Genomic DNA, 10,141 nt, shown 5'->3' with positions numbered 1-10,141 from the left:
GTGTTGTACACTACGGTTAAACCTGGGCAGTTATGTAGCCGTGTCTAGGATCAATATAACCTGATTAACTATATTCATTCGAGGCATGACCAACATGTGTCTGGGAGTGACTGTGGTGTTCAACATGCCTAAAACTTACCCAATCCCCAAACAACGAGCCATCGTCGTAACAAAGCGTGAAATACTATGGGAGTATTTCTAGATCCAACTTCGTTGTGGAAAACCCTCATTCAAGTGTTGCCTCTCAATTATTCTTTTAGCAATAATATATCTATCTTGATAATTTATTCCTACTTTATCGCTTAATAGAATTCTATGTATGTCATAAAGAGATATCCCTTGTTTCATATCTCTTGATTTAATTCAGAGGATTTACTATCCTCTTTTCCTAATCATTTTAGATCGAAATGTCTCCAAAGAAAGGACCCAACTCAATGAATAACATCCCTCCGTCACCACCTCCTTCTCAATTCGACCCTATGATGTTTTAGTTGGCTGTTTCTGCCGCGGTGACAGCTACAATGAACCTATTGTATCCTGACAGGTTCGATGGACCAAGATATAACCCCTACCCCCAAAACCATGAAAATGTTTAGGAGCATCAGAATGAGCGTAATGAGAGTAATAAGGTTATCTGGAAAAACCGAAAGGGTCAGAGTTCACAAGGACCCTCCAAGAGGCATGAAATTGTGGCAATTCAAGCTGCCACTACTCCTATTGTTGTGTCTATAGTTCAATCACCTACCACTAGGTATGCGGGTAACCTCCCTTGGTGCAGCAAGTGCAAATATCACCATTATACCCCTGGCCCGTGCCTCGAGAAGATCTGCATCAACTGTTGCAAGAGGGGCCACCTTGCGCGAAAATGTAAAGCACTGACTCAACCAAACAATCAAGCTTCCGGATCGAATGCCGAACAGGTCTGCTATGGCTGTGGAGAAGTCAGGCATTTCAAGAGGAACTGCCCAAGAACAACAACCACCAACCATGCCAACAGCGCTGGGATAGCTCTGGCTATAAAGACGGAAGAGGCAACCGTTGATTCCACCTCCGTCGTGGGTACGTTTCTTCTCGACAATTTTTAGGCCTGCATCCTTTTCAAACCTAGTGTCAAGGAAGTTTTATTAGTCATTCATTCTAGTATCTTCGTAAACATAGTCCTTGTCTAATAACCGAAACATTTACCATCGAGATGGTTAAGGTGACAATGAGTGCACTAACGAATTATTCCTAAACTGTACCCTTACCTTGAGTAATCATTCTTTCCTCGTTAACCTAATGTTAGTTTCAATAAAGAACTTTGATGTTATCATTGGCATGTATCGATTGAATCCCAATCATGCTGATACCCTTAGTATTGAAAAGGCCATCTATCCCAATTTCCTCTCTGGTCAAACCCTCATGATCTACGACAATAAATTCAGTTCCAACCTTCGTATCATTTCGTGCATCTAAAACTCAAAAAGTTTTCCCGAAAGGAATGTCATGTATTCCCAGACTATGAAACCAACGAGAAACAGAAAGTCAAAAACCTTGAAAGCATCCCCGAAGTCTACAATTTTTCTTGATCTCTTTTCTGAAGAGCTCACAGGAATTCCCTTTAGACATCAAGTAGAGTTTTGCATCGACCCAATTCCCAGAGCAAACCCTATAACCAAATCCCCGCATCGATAGGCTCTAGCAGAAACGCAGAAGTTACCCAGTCAACTTCGAGTTCACGAGAGTGATGTTTCCAAAACAGCATTCAAAATTCGATATAGTCACTACAAAGATGTAGTGAAACCCTTCGGTCTAACCATTTTCTTTGGCCATGTAGTAATCGAAGAAGGCATGTTACATTCTGAAAAATCGTATCCCGAGGTGCATAGAACTTTTCGAAATCCTCATTAGGATCGATCCTGTAGCATACAAACTCCGACTACCCTCAGAACTTAGCAGCATCCATCCGATATTTCACGTCTCTGTCCTTAAGAAGTGCCTACCCGATGAAACCATAGTAATCCCTTTAATGAGACCGAAATCAACGAAAGTCTGAACTTCATGGTAAAACCAATCGAAAACATAGATCAAGAGGTTAAACGTATGAAACAAGCCGTATACCGATAAGTGAAAGGTTCCTCGAAATGCCATGTGAGAATCCGAATTCACTTGGAAGCGTGATGATCCAATAGGACAGAAGTATCTGTATTCTCTTTTCAAATCTGCAAGTCGAATCTAAAGTTTGAATTTCGGGACGAAATTCCCTCTAATGGGGGGATAATGGGACAACCCGAAGTTCGTTCTGTCATCATAACCTGGTTCCATTAAGTAAAGCCGTTACGTTCCAAAATTTTCTGTTAACTTTGTTTTAATTTAATTTATTTGCGACTTCTATTTAAATTTCATAAGTATCGGGATACATTTTAATTCATTAAAATATTTTCTATTTTCATTTAGAAAATATTTAGTTTCATCTAAGTCATAATTACGGTAAATTAATCGGGTGCGACCAAAAGCCTCGCTTAACGTCAGTATCGGGTAGAATTCCACCGTGTCCCAAACTTTGAGCATATATAAAGTTGAGAGAGCCTCATTTGAAGCCTTTTCCACTCTCTCTCTCTCTCTCTACACTCTCTCTACTTTCTCTTTCTAAAACTCGAAATCAAGCAAATATCATCCAAATCAAGCTCCAAATCATCAAGGTAACTATCCTAGCTCCTAGTATAACACCTCTGGCCTTCAAATTCGTGAAAGATATGAGGAATAGGACCATAAACATGTGTTTATGGTCCTAGAACCTCCTTAGGCCATGAACACATGTAATAAGGGGTTTTGAGCCTTAAAACCCTTCCAAACCTCATTTGGAGCTTAGATATGACTAAGGGACTTATTTGCAAGGACTTAGAACACCTTGAACTATTCATTTAACGTATGAACATGATTTTACGGCCCAAGTACATGCTTGGACGGTAAACACCTATTCATGGGGAGTAAACTCATTTTAAGGTGTTGGTTTGCCCCTAAACACCACCAACAAGCTTCCATGAGAGTATAGAACCTTATGATCCTTCAAGAAATGCACCAAAACTTACACAAATGGCTTGAGTTTACGGTCCAAGAACATTCTTAGACCGTAAACTCATCTCCTTAGACCTTAAACTCATCCAATGGGTGTTAAAGTGCCCTTAACATCTTGTGTGGTATAGAAATGGGTATAGAGCTTAGTATGCTTAACTTTCAACCACTAAAATTCATGAATCATGGACAAATATGAGTTTAAGGAAGTAAACTCATGTTTAAGGTAGTAAACTCGTGTTTAAGGTAGTATACTCGTGTTTAAGGTAGTAAACTCGTGTTTAAGGTAGTAAACTCATGTTTAAGGTAGTAAACTTCCGAAGAACATCTTCATAGACCGTAAACTCTTATCCAAGGTCATTTAGAGTCCCAATCATTTCCTAAGCCATGGAATCAACCCTAGAACCTTCCTGTGTGCATTGTATGACCATTTGGCATCCAAGAAACCACCACCCATGAGTTTACGGCCGTAAACTCATGGGGATATGGTCAATGGACCGTGAACTCCTCAAGGAGTTTACTGTTGAAGAGTAAACTCCATATCTAGGTCCTACACATCCATAGATGCCCCCGGGTCACTCCGAACACTTGAATTGAAGTGTTTTCACGCCTCAAAGTGTATAATCATATCTAATTAGTGATTTAAATTCTAATTAGATACATTTGTATCTCATTTCATATTTCATAGGAACCTCGCGCGTATCAAGCCCCAATCCGACACTTAGCATCCTAGACGACACGTTCTTCGACTGGTGAGTTCATACCCCTACCCTTTTTCTGTGTTTTCATTGTTTTTAGGGGGGAATACAAGAAAACTATAAATGTTTTCAAAACCTAAAACTGATGTGTTTCTATAAATATGTGGCTAACTTTTAGATATCTTTACCTCTTTATGTATTAAGTTGAGCATAAAGGATGTTTTATCGATTATAACTACATGGATTTCAGTAAAGGAAACAATCAAATCAATCAAATTATTATGGGAATAATTTGGGATCTTTAGTTCTTATTTAACAAGCATAGATTTATGTAAAGTTATTAGATAAACTATGTCTGATTCAGTTTATCTCTGTTTAATTTAGAATATATTGCCAGATAATTCCATTGTATTTAACTGTTTTTACTGTATATTGTTTCTATACGATTAGTATGTTTGATAACGTCTGAGAACACCGTGAATAATTAAATACTAGCTTATGAGATTCGTCAATACCCTTTGGGTTATCAGTAAATCCACCCCATAAGTGTAACCAGAGTCTCCTAGAGGGAGAGCGTGGAATTTGTGAACAGATCTATTCGGGACTGACAATCCCACGCCTAAACTGCTAGCCACCGTTAGGCTGGCACGCCTGGGGTGACAAATTTTGGATATCGTCCGACGTCTGACGAACGTCAAGGAGGTCTTGGTGTCGCATCAGCATGGTTACCCGAATCACAATACGTATTAATATAAGTTTATTCACGGATTTTATTTTCATATCTATCTTTGATCTATTGAAATTATATCTAGTACTGGATGGTATTCCCAATGGTTTTGAATCTATATCTTATCTAATCTATGGTTTTACTGGATGGTATTCCCAGTGGTTTTGAATCTATATCTTATCTAATGTATGGTTTTACTGGATGGTATTCCCAATGGTTTTGAATCTTTATCTTATCTAATCTATGGTATTACTGGATGGTATTCCCAGTGATTTTAAATCTATATCTTCTATTAATCTATGGTTTTACTGGATGGTATTCCCAGTGGTTTTGAATCTATATCTTATCTAATCTATGGTTTTACTGGATGGTATTCTCGGTGGATTTTTAAAATATATATATAGTTTTATGTATTAAACTATCTACTGTTGTATCGAATGGAAATATAGAACTTTAACTAAACTTTAGTTTTATGAAAATAAGGGTTTTTCCTGGGATAACTGAACTGTTCTAACTAGACCAAGTAACTAAACGGATAACTCAACTATACTTATAAGAAAATATGGGATTTTCATGGATAACAACTTTTTAGAAAAATCAAAGGAAAACATGATCTTTTTACATAAACAAACAGCTTATGAACTCACCAGCTTTATGCTGATTTTTAAACTGCTTGTATTCTCAGGTTCTCCTTAGACAGGTATCTCGCGTCCTTTTGCAGAAGACGGAACAGATGGGAGTCACGTCTAACTTTTGTTTAAAACTTATGTATTTACAAAACTTGTATTACTTTACTTTTCCACTTTCAAACTAATGTAATAAATTTATGTAATGTAGTGCTTCGTGTTTACTATGCTTACTATATACATTGGTTGTGATACTTTACATGACGTCCTCCGCCCCGGAACGTTTCCGCCATCGGTTTCGGGGTGTGACAATATTTGAGCTTTTGTGGAATTGGGCGTTGATAGAATGGCATAAAAGTCAACTGTTGTTAGGGGTAATGAAATGTTGCTAAACGTTCACCACTATTTATATCAGCCTAATATGAGTCTTGCACAAGTGGAAGATTGAAAGATCTAGTATGCTCAAGAGTCATATTAAAGTCATATTGCTAATTAACATATCATACTAATGGGTTACACTAACAACAACTTGATACAAGTGATTATTTGTTAGAAATTGATTTTAATAAAAATTCAATCAACTGTTATAATTAATATGAAATAATTTATTTTATGGAAATAATAACTTTCATTTGTAAGTAACAAAATATATCATATGGTATGATTTTTAAATGTCGTGTACATCATTTTGGACTAGAAAGAATCTTTTGACTTTTAGCTAAAAGGTAAAGTTTATATATTATAAAAACTTATAAAAATTTTATAAACTTCTCTTGTCTTTTTATACAAAAAAAGTGAGCTAGTTTCGATGAAAAAAGATATAGTCTTTTGAATATAATAAAGGAAAGTAAGCATGGCTTAGGAGGCATAGGAGATATGTAGGCCTTAGGGTATGGAATGTTGAAAGTGTTAGGAACCCTTGGGTAATATTTTATCTTTATGAAGGCTTTCATCCCTTCATTTTTTAGAGGCCAAAACCGTACCTTGCATGCCCTCCCTCAGTCTCTCTAGTTTTTCCTATACATTTGAAGTAAACTGTTTGGATTCTACTCTCTTTAAGTCATACTTTTGTTATGAACTTAAAGCTTAAGAGCTTAAGAATTTTATAAAACTAGCATCTTAAATCAAGTTGGATTATTGTTCGTGTCTCAAAGCTTCATCTATTCTCCATCAACTTCCTAACCCCCCCCCCCTCTTGAGGATTCAAAGAATACCAAGGTTATTATGTTCTTTTTCTTCGTTGGTTGTTGTTTTCTTTCCAAACTTTGCAAGAAGATCCTTGGTGGGTTATATACTTGTTTTATGTTATTCAAAATTTTATAAGTCTTCCGTTTCTAAATCTTGTGTTTTTGAAACTATTTTTTAATAAAAACCCAACATTAATTTTCTGAAGCAATGAGAGGGGACATGTGGAATAGCGTTAGTATAGTTTTTAGGAATTCAACCCAAGTCAGGTTTTGAGGACGAAATCCAATTTAAGTAGGGGAGAATTGTAACACCTAGTTTTAGTGATGTTCTAATTTCGAGATATCGGACCGAAATTTGATAAAGTGATGATATTGGGATTAAAATTAATGGGGTTTAATCCCTTTTTGAATGTTCGTAATGTTTGATTAAGAGACTAAAGCCCTCGATTTGTACCTTAAAGCAAAGGGTAAAATTGGAAAGGTGATATCTTAGGTTTCTTGAATGAATTAAGGATTTATTTTGATATGTTTTTAGTCAAAAGTAACTTTATAAGATTATGGGGCTTTTCAATACCTTTCCATACATATAAAGAACACCAAAAACGAAGTTGAAACGAAAATGTTATGGATGTTTTAAGTGGAACTGTAAGTTGGGGGTTCTTGCCCTACGTAGGGAATAGATGTTGAAATTAGATTATGCTTTTAGTGAGCTACTCATGGCATAAGTTAAGCTATATAGATTATAGATGTTGCTAACCAAAACCCTAACCCTAAGATTTTGGGCCCTATTTAAGGGCTCTAACTTCTTGGAATCCTTCCCTTTACCAACCTCCATCTCTTCAAATCGTTCCTTTGAAACCCTAGCCACTAAGTGTGAGTTTTGGAAGCATTAGTGTGATTTTTGTGTGCATTCTTGAATAAGGAGTCCCTAAGAGAAGCAACTGTGATCTCCAAGCAACTGTGATTTTTGTGTGCATCATGATGTTCTAGTTGTTAGATATAATTAGCTCATGGGTTTTATGCTTTTTGTCCCTAAATCATGGTTCTTGTGATTACAGGTTCCTCCAAACCATTTAAGTGCCTCCTTTTGATGTTTTAAGGATTTTGAGTCATAAAAATGAGAGCTTGGGCACTCTCATCCGTCCATGCATGAGTTCTTGAACAATAGAAAACTTTATGGACCTAGATTTTGGTATTGTACTCTTTGTGACCATGTAAATGGATAATGTTAGAGACTTTATTCGTTAAGGCATTCATTTAGATAAGATCTCGGAGTTTGAGAGTTTTGCTTTTGTATTAAGATATTAATAGAAGTTTTTGGGATCATGGGCACTATGTAGGGCGTAATCCAGGTACGCATGGTATAGCTCTACGTAGGGCGTAAGTCAACTGAGGGTTGACTGTTAGGTTTTTCGGCAGTTTGACTTTTTGACTTAGTAACGGAAGGGAAAAATGGTCTTTTGCCCAAAGGAGGTTTAGTTGTGAGACTAGACCTTTCATGGTCTAGTCATTTCCTTGATTGTTAATTAGGGTTTTATTATAGATATATTTAGCAAGAGGAGGATTGATATCGTCGGCTCGATAGGTTGGTTTATCTTGTCTTCTGGATTAAGGTTAGTTATCCTCACTATACTAATGGGTCGAAAGCACCAATGTCGGCCTACTAAGTTGTGTTATGTATCCTTATATATAGGATTTTTCTATGCTATAGTGATTTTTTAGATTGGTAGATCTGTAAGATTACATATACTTACTGGTTATTGTTTATATATTTCATATGTCGACATAGTACGGTTGGGTTGAGGCGGTATTGCTTTGTGTTGTAAGCCAACAAATCTGGGCGAAATCTAGTCTTATGTTGTAGGCTCAGGAACAAGCCAACCATAAGCTGATGGGCGGGAGGGCAATCCAGTCTTATGTTATAGGCTCGGGAGCAAGCCAGTCTTGAGCTGTGGGCCGGGAGTGGGTAATCCAGTCTCATGTTGTAGGCTTATGGGTAATCCAGTATGACGTTGTAGGCCCAGTGTACATGCATTATATATGTACAATTGTATGGCGGTATTTTGGGGGAACTTACTAGGTTTTGGATTACGCTTGTTTATTTCATGGTTTCAGGTACATCAGATGAGCGGGGAAAGGTGAAGGCATAATCGTACACATCCTCCTGCCAAATTATATTTGTAAGAGATTTTGATACTTTTTTGTGATGGATTATTTGGAAACAGTTATTTACTATCTATTGTTTTTGTGAAATGTATTTATTAAAATCAAAAATTTTGTCATGGTTTTTGGGATGTTACAATTTCAATTTGCCAATTATGTCTCAAATCAATGCATATATTTGTGTCTAAAATACTAATTACTTCCCAAATCCTAAAGACTCACAATCCTCATAAATGCACCCCATACATTTTCAACAATATTCATTTCTACATCTCTTTGAATATACCCTTCAAAATTTCTCCTAACCTTAAGGTATTTTTGTTCGGTTCCAAGCATACATACAATAAAATAACCTAGAAATAAAAATTAAGACTTTTCTTTCGAAGCTTTCAGAATTTGTAAATTTTGGATATTTGACTTGGATTTTGCTTCATCTTGATCTTCACGCTTTGCAAGCTCTTATTGTCTCAATATATTTACACACACTCTCTCTCTCTTTTTTTCTCTATTTCATAACTCACTTTTTTTTTCATTCAACTAAAAACCTAAATAAAAACATATTCTTAATCTTGGAAACTTAACATCCACCTTTATTAGTGAAATATATTAGTCTAATATGCAATGACTGTTGCTCGTAAGGGTACCAGAAAAACGCTAGTGTAAGAATTAAGCTAATTGGCCTACTCGCTTTCGAATGTTGAGGATCGAAGCTTGTTGATTCCATAGAGTGGCTTACTAGTCCTGTAATGAAGCTTGTTGTTCTTTAAGGGTTTGTTCGATGTCATTATGGCATTTTTCAGAGGCTTCGGAATAACGGGCTAGTATTTCTTCCAAATCTAGCTTATTTTCATATGTAATATTTTATTTTTTTATAGAAACATTGACCTTGTTGTCGATATTTTTCTATTCCTTGATCTTGTATTCTTTATATGGCTTCCATTATTTCTTTGACTTTCTCTATTCATAGTCATACTTGTCACCTCTCGGATAACATACTTGGGCATTTTTATTTCCATTCTCATCCAAGTGACAATCGTTAATAAGATGTGGACTGCTACAATTATCAAAACTGACTTGTATTTTGTGAATGTTTTGATTGATTCTCTTCATGATCCAATCTAAGGTATCAAGTTTTATGGTTATTGTTGCTAGGACATCTCTTCTATTTTGATATTTGCAGGAGTGATTTGCAAATTCCTCGATTAAAGCTTTATTGATCGCCATATTTTTCTTCGTTAGCGGCCCTTTGGAGTCTAGAAGTTAGCGCGTGCACACATTGATCCCATTGTATAAAGTTGACATCTCTTGTTTCATGTTGAGGTCGTGTTGTGTCCAATTTCGTATCATCACCTTGTAACATTCCCAAGCTTCATATATTGTTTCCCCATCAAATTGTTGGAAGTTAAGGATCTTCATTTTCAGCTTTGCGATTTTTGATGGAGGGTTGCATTGTTGTATGAATTGTTCTTTTAGATTGTTCCATGTCGTAATCGTTCCCAGTAGTAACGATTTTAACCAACTCCTAGCTGCATCTTTGAACGTGATTGGAAGAATTCTTAGTATTATCGCATCTTTTATTACCCCAGGAGCATTGAAGTAGTCAACACTTTCAAGTACCTCATCGATAGGTTGGTACGCATCCTTATTATCTTTTTCGTAAAACAATGTCTCTGTTAGCATGTTGAG

At 36.3% G+C, this 10,141-nt stretch overlaps 1 non-coding gene across 1 annotated transcript; it reads left to right on the top strand.

Moving 5' to 3' along the window:
* Positions 1-9,773: 9,773 nt before the first annotated feature.
* Positions 9,774-9,880, top strand: LOC111904697 (small nucleolar RNA R71). Its single transcript, XR_002854605.1, has one exon. It is a non-coding gene; the product is annotated as a small nucleolar RNA R71 (small nucleolar RNA).
* The last annotated feature ends 261 nt before the right edge of the window (positions 9,881-10,141 follow it).

This window comes from Lactuca sativa, chromosome 4 (genome assembly GCF_002870075.4).
Source record: "Lactuca sativa cultivar Salinas chromosome 4, Lsat_Salinas_v11, whole genome shotgun sequence".
NCBI classification, from domain to species: Eukaryota; Viridiplantae; Streptophyta; class Magnoliopsida; order Asterales; family Asteraceae; genus Lactuca; species Lactuca sativa.
This window is presented reverse-complemented; position numbering and strand designations above follow the sequence as displayed.